The sequence below is a fragment of the Scophthalmus maximus genome, chromosome 1 (genome assembly GCF_022379125.1).
Source record: "Scophthalmus maximus strain ysfricsl-2021 chromosome 1, ASM2237912v1, whole genome shotgun sequence".
Taxonomy (NCBI): Eukaryota; Metazoa; Chordata; class Actinopteri; order Pleuronectiformes; family Scophthalmidae; genus Scophthalmus; species Scophthalmus maximus.
Genome location: NC_061515.1, coordinates 7,594,999 through 7,617,788, shown reverse-complemented (window position 1 = coordinate 7,617,788; position 22,790 = coordinate 7,594,999). Strand labels below are relative to the sequence as shown.

The 22,790-nt window shown below is 41.4% G+C and overlaps 1 long non-coding RNA gene across 1 annotated transcript in view; it reads left to right on the top strand.

Moving 5' to 3' along the window:
* LOC118294095 overlaps positions 1-22,790 on the top strand; it is a 100,174-nt gene that overhangs the window by 76,400 nt on the left and 984 nt on the right. The window lies entirely within an intron of this gene.

Genomic DNA, 22,790 nt, shown 5'->3' with positions numbered 1-22,790 from the left:
AATGTAACATTCTCCTGTGCAGCAGCCCATTAACGCAGAACTAAACACTCTATAATGCGACATAAAAACCCTCTACAGTTGACTGAGTCCAGTCACACCTTATCAATGCTGCGACATTTAAACACGGGCCTGGACATCACATCGGCACAATGCAAAACTAAATGTGATTTAATACCACTTGACCGTCCAATGCAAAGCACATACACTTGCACACACACACACACACACACACACACACACACAACACGTGAGTTGCTTTACTCATTTTCATTCACCCTTACATGTGGTTTTGCAAATGCAAAACATGAAAAGAAAAAAAAAAATGTTGCTTTCACTTTAGTGTGGCTGTATTGATCCGGCGAGTGTAACATTAGTATGAAAAGTTATGCACGATGCAGCATATGCATTTGTCGGATGAAAGAGTTTCGCTCTCTTCCATCGCTGTTGCTTAGTTAACCTTTAAGACACCAGACACTGTTCTCTAATAGGTCGCGTGCTCCCGTCTCACCCCCCCTGTCAGGAAATCAATAGGATGACAGAAGTGAGAGAAGAGTGAGGTGAAGTTTTGAAAAAAAAAAAAGAAAAACCGTCTATCTCCTCTCTGGTTGTGTGTGAGTTTTATGGTCGTATGATTGTGGTTGTGTATGTGTGTCTTTTGTCCTGATTAACAGTAAGTATTTTCACTTTTTTAAAATTTTTTCATCTGGGCCCAGATACATTGGATCTGCTATGAAACACTTGAGGTCAAAGTGCTGACTTTAAGTTTTAACATGCGGTTGTTCAGTTTTAAATTTGAGTAGCGTCACTTCAATAGTCCTGCCAATAATTGGGGGGTCATACTGTATAAAAAGGTTCACACTATATGGGTGTACACCGCCAAACACCCTTTTAAGCAGCAAGTCAGCACTTCCACTGCTTCAAATATTCAATATTCACACATAATATTTCTTGAAGTACAAAAGACTTTGTGATTTTCCAAATACTTACAGATGGCGTTCACTTTGCAGCAAACAACAATTTGGCCTGTGTGACTTTAATGTGTCTGCGTATGACGTTGTGCGCCACATAGGTTTCTGCCGGTGACTTTTGAAGGATCACAAATACAATATGTTTATTGTCACCGAGCCAATTACGGCCAAATTAGTTTGCTTTTCTCCATGGCCTACAAAATCAGGCTAGAGGTCAGGATTCAAAACATTTTCCTGTTAAAGCTCGTCGCAATAATTATGTTCATGCACGATAAACATTTCTGTCAGATACATTCTTCATGCGTAAATGCTTTAAACATTATCTTTTAACATATATTTTTTTAAGGTATTGTTATTTTGTTGATGTGCTCTGTACATGCAACAACTATTGCACTTCTCTCTGTCGTGGAACAGGGATCCCTCACTTGTGGCCTTCCGCCTGTTCAAATCTTTGTTTCGGTATTTTTTGTCCCTGCATGTTGCAACGCGTACTGATTTTTAAATCCTTGTAAACAATCAATATTCAAGTTGTTAAAGCAAATTGTGATTTGTGAATATGGGCAATGTTAGTCTAATTTGATCAATGGATTGACATATTGCTGTTCTGCCTGAATGCCTGGGGTTTGGTGGCGTATTCAGTGTGAGTGCAGGCAGTATGATGGTGTCGATATCATTGTGCAGGCAATGAAAAGATTTGCCTTCAACTTCTACAAACCGGTTTACCCTGCACACTCCCATATGTTTAGTCAGCATCGACATCTTTTGTTATTTAACTATGTGGCAGAGCTGAGAGAGAGAGCGAGAGAGAGAAAGAGAGGAGGTAGACTAAACTACTATCCCTGACAAAAATACTGTATTTACAATATTGTAAAGCCGCCACAAAAAACAACAAACACTGGGAGGGAGACTTCTTTTTTCAGACATGGTGAAGAAGACACTGTGTGTGGTGACTTGTGTTGTGCTATTGATTTCTTACTTCAAATAGAATTATGTGGCAGCACTTGTTTCCAATCCGAAGCGTTACTATTTCATTTGTTCAGGATCAGGTCACTGGGACGTTTCTGATGTGTCCTACAGATACTGTACCTGAGAAATATAGGGAGGACAAACACACACACACACACACACACACACACACACACACACACTCTTAAACAAAAACCTACGATTGTACAGTGCATGCATGTGTGCAGAAACACACAAGGTGATTTTTTTTTCCCATTCCTTCATTGTTCTGTCAGTTATGATGTTCGGAGTGGATGCCATTGGCCGTAAATCAGTTTGGAGGTAGATAGTGGGACACAAGGAGAGAGAGGGAGATGAAGCGAAATAGGGGGAAACAACTTTCTTTTTTCATATAGCCTGCCTTACAAATAGAACATGGAGTCTTGGCAGGGTCGAATGCCAAGAAGCTATCATACTTCAAATTTGATCATTCCTGCAAGCTGTGTGGAAGTACAACAATTTCCTCAGGGAATATAAAATGTTTATTACAAAAAACAACATTTGCGACCTTGCAGAAAAGTGGAGGGGGGGGGGGGGGGGGGGGTAGTTCTGGTAGATTTAAACAGGCCAGTGGAAACTTAAAACTGCCTGGTTAACATATGGCGCCTCTGATATTCTCAGATCATAATCAATAATGGACGGTGTTGCAGCACTCCTTCACTCTGCCCCTCCTGTACACAGCACTACATCCCCTCCTTTCACTTTCTGTCCTTCCTCTGTCCATTACTCCATCTTTCCCTCCATTTACAGATTTTTCACAGAGCTTGGTGTCAAAGTTGACCACAGTCGCGATTTTGCCCGTCGCCCTTCAGCCCCGTGCGTGTCGTAGATTAGAAAATGTTCTAATGGACTTTCACGGCCAGTCAAATCTCTACCTTTACTATAATTGCCCTCACAAGATCCCAATGAAGTCAAAGCAAATCTCCAAGTCAAATAAATTAACTTAGTTCTTTTTCAAGGCCGCCTGTTCGAGCCCTTTCTCTCTACTTCCTGTCCCCCATCACACTCCCACCCCCTCCTCTTGCATGTCTCCTGAGGTCTTTTCTGACACCCTGTCTCTTCTCTACCTGTTGGCCGTCCCAGACCACCCTGGGTGGTGTCTCGCTACAGATCCTCTCCCCTCCCATTCTCACGTCCTTCATCTCTCGTCTAAAATATTCCAGGACCCCCCTCTCGCGCTCTCTCGTCTCCCACTCACCCGTCTCCTCTTCTCCAGTGAGACCCCCCACACCAGTAGCAGATTGCTGTTGCTATCTGCGCCATATCTCTTCCCCTCTCCAATCCCCCGGTCACTCTTTAGGTTTCAAACTCCATTTGGCTGATCTATAGGCCTCCCCTTCACAAATGACTCTGAAGTGGTTTGGACAGTTGTAGACAGCTTGTTGGAAGGCCAGCTGCCAGATACGCCACTTATTTATTCATTTCAACATTGATTAATGGAGAGAGGGGTCACAGGTCAATCTTTTATTGTGGAAGAAGCTTGACTCAAAAACAAATAAATACTGGTCCTTTTTTTCCCCCTGCCTGATACTTGACTCTGGTGTTTTGACCAAACTGCCAATAGTTAAAGGAAAGTCGGATCATGTGCCTCTGGAACAGCTGGCCAAGAAGTTGGATTAGATGTTTGGATGAACCACCCTCTACTGAAAAGAGGGGATGTATATGTGTATATATATATATACCCATAAACATAGATTATTTGTTTATTCAGGAGTCTTGATGTGTATTCAAAATGTTTTTCAAAAGTACACCAAATATGAAATTGGGAGAGTAACCCTTTGAGAACAAACCTACATATGATTGGCATACAGAAAAAAAAACTGAGTTGGTCATGACACATTATATTGTGTATAACCAGTTGATTGTGGGAATAAAATGAAGACAAAGACTTGTAAACATTATTATTATTATTATTATTATTATTATTATTATTATTATTATTATTATTATTCGGGGAGCTTGTCAACAGCAAGGGAAAGAATCCACATCCCGCGCGACCCCGGCTGATTGGCAGTAATGCTATTTAATCAGATGTCAAACAGCACAGGCTTATGATGCAAAGGCCAACCTTTTGAAATCGCTGCTTCGAGTCAACGGAATTTGTTGAGCGCACGCAGACAAAACATACTGAAACACACGGCGAGGCATGAGCACACGTGCACACATATGCACCGAATGTGTTTACTGAGCGGTCAGAGCTTTCAGTCAATAATTCTGATATCAGAAAGACTATTCTGTTCATTGTGTGTGTGTGTGTGTGCAAGGAAAAGGAAAAAGTCATCACTCGAACGTCTTGTTTATGTGCTTGTCATTTATCCGCTGTCTGCTGTGTATATCCGGGGAAATATTCTCACATTTCAACCACCCCCCCTGCCATTTCAGAAATAATTGGCCAGTTCCTTGTGCTGAGCCGACTGAGCCTCGTCCAGGAGATTCTATTTTTCTTCTTCAACATGCAACAGAGCTGCCAAATCTCTCTCTCTCTCTCTCTCTCTCTCTCTCTCTCTCTCTCTCTCTCGCTCTCTTTTCCTGCTGACAATGTGTCAACACGTAATGTCAGCAACAATAACAATAAAACTGTGCTGTGTGAATGATTGAGATCTCACTTTGGTCTGGCGCCATACCAGACACATTACAGTGGAATACAACAGGGTGAGCGCTACAGTCGTGTGTACTGTAATCTATTATGTAGAGCTTGTGATGGAGCTGCGGGTTGTTGCAGCGAATGAAACTGTTACATCACGCTACCAGTTTTCATGCAGGTTTTTTTATTTATATTTTATATTCACCTTCAGCCTCTCAAACTTGATGCAATTCTTTGGTATCACGGCAGGTAGTGAAACCTCAGTGGATTAAAATTGTGCACAAACGCTCACTCAGGAATTTATTTTTCTATTTGTGTGCGTGCCCCCTGTGTGTGTGTGTGTGTGTGTGTGTGTGTGTGTGTGTGTGTGTGTGTGTGAGTGTGTGTGTGTGTGTTTGTGCTTATTAAAGTGAAAATCCCTGCATTTTGACACTTATCCTCATGTTGAATCAAGTCAAACACAGACACACACACACACACGCACCAAGAACTGCTGAGCTAAGGGTAAATTAGAACACACTCATTGACTCTGTTTTGACTTTCTCCCCAGGCTCACTTCTCCTATTATCTCCTCATTTGTTCCTGTCCCTAACGTGGCTCACTGTACCACAGACCCACTTTCAATCTCAGGAGCTGTCACTGAAAAATTACATATATTTTTTAAATATATATACAGTATATAACATTTGTGCAGTCACCATGACCTTCCCATCTAAAGAAAACTAGTAATGAAGTAACACATTATATGAAACCAAGGGTGTGGAAGAACCATGACAGAAAAAAAGAACAGAGCGAAGCCCCTATGGCACTGTTATGGAGAGCCACGGGTGAATCTTATCTATGCAGAGCGGTTGGATTTGAGCCTCCTTGACATTTACCCGGAGAGCTCGCCCATTTCTCCACACACCTTTATCTGCCTATGTGTTGCCGGTTCCTCTTTCTGGCACAGCCGCAACCATTTGTTGTGAATCCCAAAAGGTAAAATGATGTAGACCATAGTTATATCACACCAAAACCACACTTGATCCACATCACAGCGATATAGTGTAAGTATGAACATTACTGATATTACAGATTACAAATGCATGGGTTATATCTTGAAAATAATCGAGGTCGACTCAGAGTCACAGGTTCTATTTCCATCCATCGGCAGATGAACAGAGTCAGCACATTACAGTAGAAATATCCCCTTTATTACCGTAGCACTTCATTATTCTCAAGATGTAACCCATCGCAAGAGAATAGTGTCTGTTAATTGCAGTAGTTGTGTGCCTGTAATGGATTCACTAAATGTGAAGAGGAGGCAACTTTAGAATCGGGGGAACCTGTGTGGGTTGAACAAAACTAAAACAAACTTCTCTCACAAGTGAGACCTGACATTAGAATTGGGAACATAGGACATACTTAATACCTGTAGTTTTGCATTTGGTTGCATATAAATGTAACATATTTATTACGTGTTACTAAGGGAGGATGACTATTCTTGTCGGCACATACTGAGCAAAGCATATTAATACTGTTATTATCTTACTTCCTATCAATAAGCAGGAATCACGGTAGGAGGTTATTGAGGGAAAACTTTTAGTCAATGGCTATTAATAGACATGCTAATGTCTATTGCTAAGATATGCATGCTAATAAGAAACTAGTTTATGACATGGACCATAATATAGAGTGTTACCTCATCATATTATGTGACAGGAAAGCAAACTTATTTTTTTTTGATTGGTATTGTTAGTCACAACAATACAAATTTTAAGAACCAATAGAAAAACAGAGGAAAACACGTTTATGACGTATTAAACGTCATAAGTTTACTTCACGTCTCTCTTAAAGTTCTACACGAGAGAGAGGAAATGATAGACTGCTGAAGAAATCTGTGAGGTCGAACAACAATTGATATCGATCGATACTTTGAATCAAAAAATAAATGCATAAGAAAGACAAAATCTAAAAAGTGCCCTTTTCAGTAACCATTTTTCCAGTGAGACTATAACTGCGGTCATAATTCCTCCTGATAGTTCCCGGGGGAACAACTCTACTCCTAATCTGTGTCCAATCCTTTATTCATTCACACACACGCGCGCACACACACACACACGCGCACACACATACACACACACACCATGACTAAAAACGAGGAGTTGCTTAAATGGTCCCCTCACAACCAGCCGTAATGAAATATCTCCAGTGTGCATTCTGATCAATGGAGGAGAGAAGAGGCACAAGTTGGCAGGGTTAATGGGCCCCATTCCACTTAAATACCATATGAGTGACTCTAGGGAAACCGAGATGGAGAGATGGAGGGAGCGCGCGGGAGGGAAAGAAAAGGGAGGGAGGGGTGAAGCACTGTGGCTGAAAGATGGAATCAAATACAGGAGGAAGGAGCGATGGCATGATGTAATAAGACAAATAGAGGGGAATACGTAAGAATGGAAGAGGGAGTGAGAACTAGGGATAAACGCTGTTATAGGGAGGGGGAGAGGGAGGATGAATAATTGAGGTGGGGTGGGCTATAGGGATAGATAGAGAGCCAGCGTGAATGATAGAGGGAGACGGAGGAGGAGAAGTGGAGTGAGAGTGAGAGGGGAGGTCGGAGGAAAAGAGACTGGGCTCAAAAAAAGGAAAAACCCTTTTTGTGTGACGTGCAACTAATGGTTTTGCATGATAATATTGTTTTATATGAATCATCATAGGAAAAAAAAACGAATGAACGCTGAATTCAACAGGTGTCTGGACAACGCTGGTTGTGTGACTTTACACGCGTTAGTCAATACATAAGGTCACTGTCCCTTAATGAGCCCAGTGTCTCCTGTAGCTGTTGCTCGTGATGTGATCGAGATCGCCTCTCATCTCCCTGCCAATAAAACTGCCAGCGTTAGCTGCGGGTGATTATCGGCTTCGGTTTTAGGTCGCTGCTGTAAAACCATGAGGAGACTGACTAGACATTTTTCGGGGGGCGTTGTATTGGACACAACACGACACGTGTAGTCAGTCCGAGCCCTCGATGAACTGTTTTGAAAACCTGTTCTTGCCACTGTCATGTCCTGTCTCCTACATGCTCTACCCAGATGCCAGGGAATGTTCTGGAAATGTTCCCGCTGGTGTGAATGTGTCTGACTCGGACAAATCCCCAGTTGCGTTTGTCATATGTGAAAGGAAAACTCCCAGGAAAAAAAAAAAGATGCCTGGAAATTTGGGTCCGGACAGTTTCCCAGGGTTCAGGTCTGCAAACAGCTATACTGTTGCAAACACTGAAAATAAAAATAATATTCTATCTATTTAGGTATTTGATTTTTTAATAAGGATCCTTGCTTTGCTCATATTTTTGACCCATGAATTGGTTTATAATGTAATATATTAAATGGATATGAAATTGAATGATGTAATATTAGTGGTACAATTAAAATACATAATACTTATCTGGACCATTGAGCCTGAGTTTTACACACACACACACACACACACACACACACACACACACACACACACACACACACACACACACACACTCTCCTCTGAATGTCTGCGTCTGCAATGGGTTGAACCAGCTGCATCTGTGAACACTGATACCAGCATTGATCCAGCAGAGGTCTTTGTAATGGACTCCAATAACAACTCCATTACTGCTGGCACACTGATTAGTGTGGGGCCGACTATAAAATTAGCTGCAAAGGAGCCCTCCAGGATGCAAACACACACACACACACACACAAGCACACACATACACACACACACACACACACACACACACACGCACACACACGTGTAAACATGCATGCTAACAGATACTCCTCACATACCGGCCAATCAAGTAATAGGGGGGAAATATATGCATGGACAACTCAGACATTAGAAACTCTCTCACACACACACACACACACACACACACACACGCTGTGTCAATAGTCATTCGGCATGCAGGCAGCGATTAGCCGGCTACAGGAGAACAAAGGTGTCCCCTCCGTTGGCAGCCCGACACCCTGCTCGTCAAATCTAAGCCCAGGTATTGATTTCCCTTAGCCCCCCTCTTTCTCCCTCTATATCACTCCCTCGCTCACTTGTATTCCGCGGACGAATATGAGGTGTAGGGGAGGTACATTGGCTCTGAGAAAGGAAAAAAAAAAAACTGGGGAGTGAGTGGTGACATGGCAACAACAGCCTGACTACTCTCTCTGAACTCCAGTTCAATGAGGGGATATGTGCATCGCCTCTTTTTCTATAGGCACAAAGTGGGGCCCTGGCTCCATCACGGGTAAAAAAAACAAAAAAACACACGGCAAATTAAATCAATGGGCTTCCCACATGGCAGATGGCTCACTTTAACACTTAGTTAGCCTTTAGATAATTGAGGCGTTGACTCCGCGGCGGCAGTAAAAAAAAAAAGAAGCCGGATGGCTTGTTTATATGTTTCACTGGAACAGATCAGCAGAGGTTAAATAAATGAAATCCCATTTGTCAGGGAGAGGAACCCCGGTAATAATAAATGTCCCCCACCCCCCATACAAGCCCTCAGCCCACCCTCCATCTGCAAACACCTCCACTGTTTGGCCTCATAAATAGAGAAGGAGAGAGAGGACGTTGCAGCCCCGGCCGTGACGCCACTCTGCCATTGATAGGGTAGCCCTGCTTAATGAAACGCTCCTTCCTTCCCCTCTTCTCCGCTTGTTTTTTTTTTTTTTTTTCGCCCTTTTTTTTTCCCGGGCCCTCCTCCCTCCTGCATGCAGTGTGATAAGTAGCGAACCAGCGAAGCCTGTAATTACAATCTTACCGAGGAACCCTGGCCCAATCTGTGTATAAATCTCGCCATCCAATTACAAGATGTAATAATTTTGCAGTCAAGCTGGTAATGAGGTCTAATACTCATGCATGTGATAATCCCCCCTGGATGCTGACTCTATCAGATGTTAGCTTTGTAATTATGCTGGCAGAAAATCATTATTTCATGTTCAGCAGAAAAATGAGCTTGGTGGGGGGAAGTTAATTTTCTCTATGCTCTGCGAAGCATAGACTAAATTTTAATGATCTAATCATTACCCCCGACTATCCCCGGCTGCAATTGACCCATGTTACTTGTGTGAGGCAACATTTTGCTTCGTTTAAGAGTCCCTGATTGCAGCGGGGTTTGCCAGGTAGGAGCCTTTTTATTTAGTAATTATACCACAATAAAACTATTATGCTAATGTTATGGAAATCTATATTGTCGGACTGCGGTGTCATTTAACAGCTGCACGGAACATAAATCACATTTTTAATTGTAAGCTGTTAACATTTCCACATTATTGCTTTGTGTTTTTTCTTTTTTCTTCTTCTCTCCAAGTGTGTGTGTGTGTGTGTGTGTGTGTGTGTGTATGTGAGAGTGTGTGTCTGTGAGAATGGGTGTGATTTGTATATGAATGGTTGATACCGACTGTGGGAAAAAAAAGAAAAAAAAAGGTCATCCGCTGGTGTCTAGAAGCTGGCGACATCGCTGTTTCATCCCTCCTCGCTCCCTCTCTTTCTGATGTGGACTGATGTAAATATCTCCATGACAGGCAGACTATGTGATATCGGTTGTGATCTATAAAGAATAAACCAGCAAACATCTGTATCTTTTAGAGGTATGATTGTGTGCTGGGTGCAATTATTACAATGTTCCTTGACCCCGCGTGACCCCCAACTTCCCAGATCAACAGACACAAACATAAACTACAGATAATATATAAGCAGGACATATAAGCAGTGTGCAATGAAAAAATGACTAAATATTCTAACAATTGATATTACATTTATTTATTTATCATTAGGCTTTGATCAAACAAATGCTTTGACTGGGAGGCTTAACTCAGCAGGTCTCCCTTATTTCAACTGAAGAAGAAGAAGCTGCTGCTGCTGCCCGGCACTTGGTTATTGATGAGCCAGCTCTGCTTGAGCATTTAAACCCATTCAATACATATTTTTTTTTTATTTTCAAGGGAAACACTTGCAATATATCAAGACTTGAGCTACATTAAAGACCGAAGAGGGATGATCTATTTTTTAGCTTTCATTAAATATACTGCAGAAACATTGCAGTGTTTGTGTTTATTAGTGTGTTCATTACAATACATATATGTTAAACTTTGTTGTTAAATGTGCTTTTACTGTCATCATTATGAATGCATTATGATAATAATAAATAAAAGGTTTCTTATGTGAAACTTAACGACAAAATGTGGCATACGGAGTGAAATCTGATTGTAAATACAGCACCAGCACTACATTCCGTTCACCAGGAACACAGTGATATTGTGCCCTACAAATTAAAACACGGTTAATTGTACGGGGATTTGTTTTCAGCCATCTGTGCAGAGTTCAGGTGTCCGCGATGTTCCAGGTTATGCGGGTTACCGAAGGGCCACAATGAGTAATAGCAGCGGACCCGATAAAACAACTACACGACAACAGGACGCGTACCACGCCACGTGATGCGGACAGCAGAGAGAGGTTGTAGTGCAACACGGGGGTGTCAGGGAAAGTAAAATGTAGCAGGCACGCCGCGATAAAATCTGAGCTCAGCTGTCCAGGGGTCACGGCTGGCAGAGCGCGAGATATGGCCGCTAATAGAGATGATTGATTATGTTGGGGGTGACCCAAATGCATCTGAGACATGGGCGACTGCTAAACACACGATTTGTGCCTTTCGTGAAATCATCTTATTTATCGGTTTGTTTTTGATAAGTACCGTGCAAGGCTTGAATGATATACAGACAAATGTTGGCCTATAAACTGAATGGCTGTAAAATGTCAAACGTTTTCTTTTTTTTTGTCCCAAGTACAGTTCTGAGTTTATACATATACTGTTGGCTGTTTATTGTTTTTTATGCCCTAACTAACCAGTTCAAAATGATGATTATTATTATTTTTTTTTATTATATACAACTGGAATTCACGATAACAGCATTTGCTACCAAGTTATCTCACTGCTGTGACTTCTGCTGGAGCTTGCACATATTGTTCTGGTGGCGATTGTGATATATACACAGACATGTTATTGCTGTCGGGACGCACGGTACATGGAGTGTATATCTAAGTGGATTACAGCCAGTAGACAGAGTCATGTTCTGCCCTTACTTTTATCAATGCGTAAATAGAATGTGCACGTGCTTGTGTATTGTGTACCATGACGATATGGCATGCATAGATCATGTTTGATACATTATTATGATTTTCTTTCTTTTTTTTTCTGAACATCGTCATGTTAAACTGGACGGGGATTATCCCAAAGGTAAAGGAGACCCTGCCTATAGGCCTGATATGACATTGATATTTATGTAAAAGAGCAGCCTCTTATCACACATTTGATATGCAAAAATGTAAACATATTTGAGACTTTGCTGTGCCCTTGACACCGTTAATGTCGCACGAGGGGCATCGCAATCCGAGCAGATTATGTTTTCAAAAGTGGTCCCTCAAGGACTGATATTTAAATCAGCGCTCGCTGCGCACTGGGACGTACGTTCACCTTTTTTTTTTCCCCAGCATGATGGATGTGCGTCCTACTCCAAAGTGATAAGAGTCATTATTTGATGATCAACCATCCATTATATAGAAGTCCTCGTAAATAAGGTTCACTAAATCGTGTGTGTACTGCTGCTGTGCAACATCAAATGCTGGTGTCTGACACACAAGATCTGAGTGTAATTTCACGTTTGCGATGTTTGTGATATTGACTGTTTGCTCTTTACCACTTTAAAAAAACAATTTAGAAATGGAGTTCTCTTACATTTGCTCTTACTATTGTATTTAAATGTTATCAGGGTTTCCTGTGCATCTGGTTCCTGTACCATGTACAATGTATTAATTGAGAGTTCTGGTCACACATGGAAAGTTAAGCAGATGGTGCATCTACAGCAGTCAGTTACAAAACACACACACACACGCACACGCATGCACACGCACACACACACACACACGCACACGCACATGCACATGCACTCGCAAAACACACACACACACACACACACTTAACACCATCAAGAGAGCCAGGGGGTGCGGCGCCTTTGTATCCTCCTTTCTCTCCTCTCATCTGCTGCTCTCCATTCCTCCCCCCTTCTCCCGATGCCGTTATATGTATTATCTTTTATGCCTGCCCATCTCTGGACACGGACGCTTCTTGTTTTGCCATTTTAAACAGATCTAATCAGCAGTGTGTTAAACAAGAGTGGATCTTTTATGCATTGGGTGTTAGGACAAGCGAATCGCCGCTGTAGATCAAGCGAATAAACAACTCCACCCTGATTCAATTACAACAGCTGGGGTCCGTGCTTTTATCTGGCGCGGACATCATTTCAATCAAAATGTAAAATAATCCAATCCAATAGACGCAATAGTTGAGATAGGATATAGAGTGCTGAGCTTAGTTGTTTTATAAAAGAGAGAGAGAAATACGGGGCGTTCTCTGTCTGCTCCCTCGTTCTCTCTTTCTTTCCGACAGCTATCAAGAAGTTCCCATTCCCAAACTCCATTACCTTGTGTAATAGCATTAAAAACTGAATTGAATGGAAGGAGAGGGAGAGATTGTTGGTTATATTTTTTATTACTCAAAGCTGTTTTTCCAAGACACAGCCTGGTGCACTTTTATTCATTTAATTACCGGTGGCATCATTTCTTTCCTTCCCTCTCTCGCCCCCCTTGTGGCCCTCCTCGCCTCTTTGTCTTACAGGCAACAGCAATTATTGTGTAGGATCATACTTAGCGGGAATTGAAAAGTCGGCATGGGCGGTATTAATGGCAAGTTAATGTAAATGTTTTTTCTCCCTAAGTTATGGATTTGATGGCAATAGGATACAGGCCACTGCACTTTAGCCCCCTTTAATTAACTGAGCGGAATGCGCCATGACAGAAATTCTGAACAATCTGGAGAAGGAAGAAAAAAGAGAGGGTGATTTCTCCCCGCAATAATGTTCAGGGGAAATTGAATGTAGGAGAATGTACAACAATCTTAATAATACGGCCTGGTCTATCTACAATAATGTAATCTAATAGAAAGCAATTAATTTGGGACACAGGCCACTGCACTTTTTACTCATTTAATTAACACACGGGATGTTTGCAAGGAGCTGGAATATAAAGCTTTATAAAGTATCACACCTCCCCTGTCACACCATGAGATGTGGTGGCTAAACTCTCCGCACACAGTGTAAGCTGTAATAGAACTTGTTGACCAACATTTTTGGACATATGTAATAAACTGCACCGTATACCATGTATATATTTTTACATAAGTACAATGTATTGCTTTTTTAAGAGGCCAACAACTGACCGGTACAACCTTTAGTTTGTCAATTAACAATTGCACACTGAACTTCTAATAGACCTCGTGTGTGTTACATTAATGCAGTAGTAAAGAAAGCATGATTTTGTAGGTATACATTTATTGTTTCCAAATGCTTAATCTATAATCAAAGCCATAGAAAAACCAAAAAATACGACAAGATGCTTCTCACTGTTCAATTTTGATATGGTATGCTGAATTGTGCGTTTGTCAAGTGTGTCATGGAAATTCCAGTGTCTCACTGACTGATGCCACATTTTTGACCGGTATCGAGGTCCACGTATCAAAGGGCTATGGATGACATTTTAGCAAACAATTGTCAACGAACAATGTAAATTAGAGACAGAGTACGAGTGGCAAGCCACGGGGGTCCTTATTATTACCACTTGATAAACAAAAGTTGAGTATTTGCTGGCCTAACCTTGGGATTCTTGCCCAAACGGTCTCGTAAAGGCCAGTTGTCTGATCCAGATGTTCCCTGAGCCATATAAGCTTTTGGAACACTCTTGAACTTCATCACAGCTGGCATCAACCACAAGGTTTTCATATTGGCTCTACAACTTTTGGGAATATGTCAAACCAGTCATCCCTGCAAGGAAGGGATTTGAACATTCAGTGTCCCCTTGGATGTGTTAAAACTATATATATACATATATATATATATATATATATATATATACATATATATATATATATATATACAGTATATAAATGAGAACCTTTTTTTTTTCTTCCCAGAATTCAGCGTTTAACAGCGTCTGTATCAATATCTTCATCATCCAGTATGTGACAAATATCTTTAAACTGTTTATTGTTTCAACTGCTTGGAACATGGAAAAAATCTCAGTTACAGACAGAGCAACTTCCTCCTTGTGTCTCCATTCACGTCTCCACCAACTTTTATGACGCGTTATCACAGGAGGAGTTGTCACAAGTTCACACACATATATTGACTAATGGCGTAGGTATAACATAAATCTCCACTTTTTTATTGAAAGGTCTCAACATTTTGTTTTTGTCCCTCTCCTTTTTTTTTTACGCAGGCATAGCAAAGGTTATAGCAGTAATGAGAAGGAGGGGAGGGATACTGCCACTTTTCCAGCTCCCTCACACCCAAACAAGCATTTTATAATTCATCACGAGGCCATGACAGATGAGTCCTGCTGGAGAATATTAGAAAATGTCTCAAATCTCATATATATGCTAATAGTATGCTGAGACCGGTCGGGCGGCGTGGCAGACTTTTTAATCTGCTCTTGCTCCTACTATGACCACTGAGTGAAAGTGGAGGAGACAAGTCAGTGCACTTCAACAATTTATGATCAAACAACTTTGCTTTCAGAAGGTGGGACAGCCAGAGAGATACAGAGAGGGAGGAGGCAAAGGGATGGAGTAAGACAAAAGGTGGCAGGGGGCTTGTTCTTGTAAATTAGCAAATGCGTAATACCAAATAGCTGAAACTCAACGGCATTGACCACGAAAGACGCTGGATTAGTCTTGTCACTGCCGCTTAGTCACTGTGCTGCATTGTAATACATTTCATTTTCATTTTGATTTATGGCATTTTGTGTTCTGCATGAATGCATTATGCATTTGTGTTAAGCGAGGGACTTGTAATGGAGATATCACTGTGATAAACATATGTATGCCCAGTGCAGTTATCTGCCGAGCTGGAAATTAAAAAAAAAAAAAAGACAAAGTGATGATTAATGATTATTCTATGGTAACTGTAAGTTGTTACAAATAGCGCAGTCCAACAAAAAAATGAAAACAAAAAAGAAAGACGAGGCACACAGTTTTGCATTACACTGATTGTTGGCGACAGTACTCTATTGCGCCACATGTTCTCAGTGATAAAGTGAATAGAATAATTGAAATGGACTCTCACTCCATATCTATCCTTTTCAAATAAGTTTCCTCATCATGTCAGTTTCCCCCTGTACTTTATATGATATTTGTCAACTAAGTTAATTTCCCTAAGCCCCAGAGTGGATTGCAGTTCTTGCAAATGTATCACAACTTTTATATGTATTTTTAAAATCTGGTATGCCTCCTCCAATATATTGTAATATATTGCATTGTTGTAAAAACCCGCGAGCAAGATACTGTGTCACGTTTGCAAAGTCTTACCTTCCCCTCTCTCTCTCTCTCTCTCTGTCGCCCTCTTCTAAACCTGTGCACGTCTATGCAAAACACCCACTAAAAGTGATAACATAATCACTCAAAGACCATGATTCCCTGCTCTATTGGAGCTTGTGATGAGGCATTAATAACAGTGAGGCGGGTGCTTTATTTTTCATAAATTACATATGTCAAAGATAAAACCCCTTTGTTGAATGTCCAGGTTGGACACTGGAATAACAAAGGTTTGAATTAACATTCTGAGAGCATCCTTCAAAATGAAATAAAAAAATAATAACAATGAGATATGTTTGATTTTATATGTTTATTTAAAAATTTGAATTAGAATAAAATGGTCAAACAATAATTATTTGACTTTTTTTTTTGATGAACACAACATCAAACGGCACTATGAAATGCTGACATGTTCTCTGACCTGAGGTGTGTGCCTTGATGTGATTTTAGATTTTGTGCAAATGACTTGGAAGACTCACTTTCTTCCGTTACAAAAATACACCAACAATATTCCAATGCGACAGTATATTTACACGCTGGAAGTGTCACCATTTAAAGGTAAACCTTGTCAGCACAAACTCTCAAATTCCTTATTATCATGACAACAAATACAGTGTTTAAATGTGCATCATGCACATACACATCTTTCAAACACAGGAAGCAACTCTATACTACCTCCTGCAGTCACAGAGAAATGTATGACACTTTTCCCAATTCAGACCCCGTTGTATTCGCCAGTATTGCGCCGTTGAGGGCAGACTCAGGTTGGCCTATGGGGGGACATTTACAGTCTATCTGGAACCCCAACCGTACTGTGGCGGGGAACTTGACCCCGATTCTCGCAGCCAAATTAATAAAAAGTAAATGTAAGGTACTTTAATCTCGGTCCAACCCCTGTCCCCTCCTGGAGCAGTGGTAACTGCTGTTTATTCGCCAGCAACGGATGTGATGAGTTGTTGCCTCTTCTCAAACTGCGCAATGTGTTTCCTCGCATTTGTTTGGATTCGGTCCAACTTCCTGTTTTGCCGTCTCCACACACCTGCCCCCCCCCCCCCCCCCCCCCCCCCCCCGCTGAGGAGACCTGCCTCGTCTACTAACTGACAACAGTGACAGAAAATTATTACACGTCATTACACTCCTTAAATCACAATTTACCCAGCCTCAGCAAATTATTCTCCGGTGGGTGCCAGGGGTAATGGAAACTGTCTTCTTCACTTTGCGTCCGGCGCTCTGTCAAGACCACGCCGAGTGTCTGTCTGCAGAGGAACTTCGTCCCTCTCCCTGGCGCTCCTCGTTCTTCTTTCTCTTGTGCTCAAATCGAGAGGACACAGCGTGTCTCCTCAGGCTGACATTATTTGCGGCTAAATTGTTGACGTTGCACAGGTAACCGAAGGCGCGGCACTCAGGTGTATATTAGATTTGTTTCCAGATTGAGCAGTAGTGACAGGATGTTGTCTGACTCGATTTTCATTTAACTGACAGAGGAAGGACGTCTTTATTGTTGTCTTTTTTCGTTTTTGTGGGGTTTTTCATGGAGTTGTTTCAAGAATTGAAATAGAAAAATTACTTTATAGTGGTGTATATGTATATTGTCAATTATAGCTCAGGTCAAAATACATTAAAGGGAAGTGTTTTGTCCACCTCACCATACAGTATTAGTCTGTTCATGCCCACAGTTGAACAGTCCACTCCCTTTCACTCTGGAGTGGACTGTTCATGCCCTTTTAACTTGACTCATGGCTCCACTTTAGGCTCCATTTTGTGCTGGCAGTGTTCATAAGGGGAAAGACTACCCTGGGGGCATTGGCCTCCAGCTCTGCAGAGCCATTCCCTCTTCCGTGTCTCCCAGTGTAGCTCCGTCTTTCTCTGTTACTTCTTTTCTGATTAGTGAAAAAAACAAAACAATGTCTATCTTCTTCCGCACATTTTCTTCCCTCAGCTAAACTCTTCTCTGTCTCCCTGGTTTTGGGAATCTCTTTCTTGACAACTGTACTTCCAGGCAGCTTTTTTTTTGTCCTGGTCAAAGCATACAAGAGACCAGAACTGCTGCCTTGCCCGTAGGCCCAATGAGCCACCACATTCAGAACAGTAACTACATCTTTCAGACATCTGCCTCGGCTTCGTCTGAAATGATTTGAGAGCGCTGGTGGGCCGGGGTGAATGGGCCCGGTTAGTGCTAAGTGCCCCCAAAGTGTCCGGGGATTTGAGCACAGACAGAGAGAGCGAGAGAGCTGGAGACTGACTGACTGACTGAGACTAACTGGGTAAAGGACGAATGGAAAGACAGTGGTGGGAGAGAGAGGGAGGAGAAGGAAGCACTTTATTCTTCATTCTTATTCCTCTACTCCCCCTACTGCCTTTTTTTTTTTCTCATCTTCAGTACCGTTGCTTAACATCCAGTCCTCCTTCCCTGCCTGCCTGTTCCATCACGCCTCAGTGGGAGAATGATGATGAATCGCCCGGCTGCAAGGAAGCAAAATATATCAAGTCCGGGTGGGTTTGGGAATTGGTTAAGTACTTCTGCAGAGCCCTGACCTCATAATCACTGTGGGCCCGCGAGGACCTCCTGATTTATAAAGTAGCTGCTGATTAATGCCCCTTTAAGTGGACAAGGCAGGGCAAAGAAACAGAGGCTCAACCACTCAAACATGAACAGCACTTGTAAAAGAGAGAAAGGAGTGTGTGTGTGCGTGCGTGTGCGTGTGTGTGTGTGTGTGTGTGTGTATAAAGCAGTGGTTGTGGCAGCAGCCGTTGAAATAGCATGCAGTCAGTGTGTGAGTTTAGCGGTAAAGGTAATTGTGGCAGCAGCAGCTTCTCGCCAGTCAAATCTTCCGGGCTATAAATCATTGCTGTTTGGCCTCTCTTTGACACCAATTGCCGCCTGTCCCCAAAGCCTGTCTAAGGCCTCTGTAGGTCAGCAGTGAGCTCCATAAATACATCTTGTCAGACAAACAGGCCGGGAGGATAGCTGCTGCTGCCGCAATGGAATAAGTGATAGTACAAATACAACCATTTTAAGTACAGTAGTAATGTGTGTTTGTGTTACGACATGTGAAACAACCTTGTACAATAAGCAAATTAAAATAAAAAAGGAAAATCTTTTTACATCATCAACAAACAAAACCCAACAAAAGCCAAAACGTCGTGAGGCTATTTAGTTAACATGCTAAAGATCGAAACACATTTTTTTCATAGAGATGTATGATTTCATCATTAATAATAGATTCCTTTAAATCTATTAAAGTTGTAAGTATATGTACAGATTTGAAGATATATCAATGGATAGACAAGTAGATCCTTTATCTCAATTAACTAGGAAAAATACAGCAAAAAACAGTTAAAGCTACAGTGTGTAATATTTAGAAGAATTAATTCATAGAAATATAATACATTGTCATATTGTAAAATAATGTTCATATATATATAATCACCTGCAACAAAGAACCAATGTTTTTTCGTCAACTTGAGTTAAATATAGTTATTTTGCTGGTTACCCGACCTCCGTGCAAGTCGCCATGTTTGCTACGTCGTGTTGAATGAAAAAAAGTCCAGAATACGTCGCATTTGCTTTGAATTTTCAGTGCTGCCGGAATCCAGAAATGGAAATAGCAGTGCGCCATTAAAAGTGTCCCTGACGGGTGCTCGGTTGGTTGCGGTTTGCAACTTTACCACCAGATGTAACAACAAACCTTGTTACATTACTCCACATTATCAGCCTCACCTTTGTATAAAGATGTGTGTCGCTACTCTACCTTGATTGTCCACGTGCCTCTTTGGCTTCTGAGGTTGCCGCCTCCTTTTACATCAGCTCGACAACAAATGCATGTGTGCATCGCTATCAATAAGGAGGCGCTTAAATCGCAACTTACGAAAGTGATGAATTGCGCTTGTCACCTCCAGGGGGACCCCCATGTGTACCCGTGAGCAATTCTTTAATTGTGTCGCTTCAAACCGCAGCATTAATGTATCTAGACATTCATTAAACCACTTGTTAGATCCTTTTAATGCTGTCTCAATCATATTTTTATTCTGTTTTAGTGATTTTGTTCAATGGCCAGATTCATCATGGGCAGCTGACACAATAGGGCACCTCTGGTAAGTCTATAGGTCAGGTCATAAGTTGCCATACAGGGGTCAGAGAGGCAGATAAGTGCCTATTCTGCTACAAGTCCACGGACAAAGACACCTTCTGATCTCATTAGGTTACTCTAATTAGACAGTGTCACTTTCCATTTCAGAGATGGTATCTCAGGCAGTTATTCTGCTCGACTCTCCCCTTCTATTTTTTTATTGCCGCGTGAGACCAGAGACTGTCAGAGTTATAATTGAATGAAGACTGATTAATTCATGTGATGTTAATTGGTGAAATTGGTGGCGGGAAGTGACAGGCACACAGAGTGTGTCATTTCAAAGGTAGTGACAGTGACATTTAGAAAGAATTAGATAGTAGGACTTTTTCGACTTCAGTAAAAACAACGATTCGTAGTTTTTAAACGCTAAAATAGAGAGGCTAAATGTATATATATGTGCAAAATATGAGCACAGCACTTTGAAATCTTTGTCATTGGATGTGAACTCAGAGCTGTAAAAACAGGTATATATATTCATTCAGAAAGATACACAATATTGACCATGTTCCCCTTCACTAGAGTATGGCGCACCGCGTCGATGAGGTGACATTTGGCAATCCATTTTTCTCAACGTAAAAACTTTCCCCTCCTTGTCTCTTTCACAGCGCTGTGCTCCGAGATTGACAGCTAGCTCCCCGGGTTCTAGTGCCGGGTTTGAAAGGAAATTTGCTCCGGCGAGTTCTTTCCTCCTCTCTCTTCACCTGCAGCAAGCGTGATGGCCTGGCGCGTGGGAGAGACGTGGCGATGGGGGGGACGAGACTTTGCCGTGCAGTGGAAATGGCAGTGTCAATTAAATATCACTTTCAATTTCCTTGTTTTATGATCCCCGGGCTACTAAGCACCAATAATCCCCCCTCGGCAGGCCCTCCTACCTTGTCTTGAGGAAGATTGATTACACTTGTCGCCTCCTATAAAAAAGACATTTACATGAAAATAAGAAAACAACTTCTTTGTTTGCATGGAAGTGAATCAAGGAAAAAAGCAATTCCCAATTTGATTTTCATACAAAGGCGAGGCAAGATAACAATCTCGCAGCGTCTCATCTGAGTGAGTTTTGGAGGTAGAGCAAAGAGGGGGGGCAAAGACGTATGTAGATTGAATAAAGCTGGCAAATTATTTCCGTGCAACGTTGATGGATGTTGTCTTCACTCACACAATGAAGATGTCTCCGATTCTGCGGCAGAGATTGCTTCCGACAAGTCTGTTACATGCAGTGTATTCCATACATTTCTGCTCTGAAGATTAATCGAATATAAGACACAATATATATATATATATATATATATGTGTGTGTGTTTAAAAAAAGTTGGCTTGGAAATATTTCAGTAATAACATTTGACAATAATGCGTTTCATTTTTGTATCAGATAAGATGATACTTAGACATGCTGAGTAGTTTTTATTTGTTTTCGTTTGATAGAGAAGCTGTCTCATTTTCTATTATTCTGCTTCATGCGTCAACATGCATTTTGTTAAGAGAGTGTTATTCTATTTTCATATTTCTTTAATGACTGTGAATACCATCAATGCAATGTCTTTTTTATTACTGTTTATATTATTAGCATTGTTAGTGTTAGCAATTAAAATGCTACATTTGGCTTTCTCAATTTATTTGCTGTATATAGCACATTTCATACACGAAGAGCAATAAAAAAAAGTAGTTGTACACTGTCGTACACATACATGGCATCGGCTCGAAAATTTTAAGCAACTTGTGGGCGTCTATGACTCAGGAGGTAGAGAGGTCATCCAAAACCAGAAGGTCAGTGGTTCAATCCCTCTTCCCCCAGTCAGCATGCCGACGTGCGCTTGGGCCCTAAATTGACTCTGGTGGGTTTATGAATGTGACAGAAAAATAACAACACTGTGTGAATGTAGCTTGTGCTATTAAAAAGGAAAATAACACAAAGAAAAGCGCTATATAAACACACTCAATTTACCATTGACTAAGATGGATAAGGTGATGTGTTTGTAGACCAGATGTCGTAGAGCAGGTTTAGTATTTGAAAAGTTCCACTTTTGTCTCTATTTGCTAAAAAAATACTTCAATGCAAAGAGTATTATGTTATGGCATTGACATACAGTCGGTCACACAAACACATCCCCTATATCACATAAAAGCCATGCAACAGAGATAATAGCCAAGTGACCTTAATATGTGCGTCTTGGCCCACACTCCCTTTCTGGGGGGGATCTGATGTGATTTGCCATTATTGAAAGTCTCCTGGGTCCGGAAGGTAACAATTAGGTTTGAATGCAGAGCTAAACAAACCTGCCAAACGCACTCGTACACACGAAACAGGTTCAAGTCCATTACTAACTTTAGACAATTTAAATCAAGAGAGCACATTCTGGCCACGGTGAAAAACGACATGTCCACACATCTCTCCTTTTCTGTCTCTCTGTTTCTTTCACGAGCTGAACATCGTGTCAGAAGACAGGGAATTCTCTCTCTTCCAGATAAGGACATGTTGGGGACAGCTTTTACATATTAATTAACAATTAGATCAGTTATACGGCATGTGCATGGGACTGCGTGTGCTCCCTCTAATTGCATGTGGCAGTTTTCTTGCAGAGTTATCTCCGACACGGGTAAAATGATTTTACACACAACACTGCCTTGCAGTGGCCACTTCTGAGGAGATCAACTGAGAGAGCACGTTTTCCTTTTTT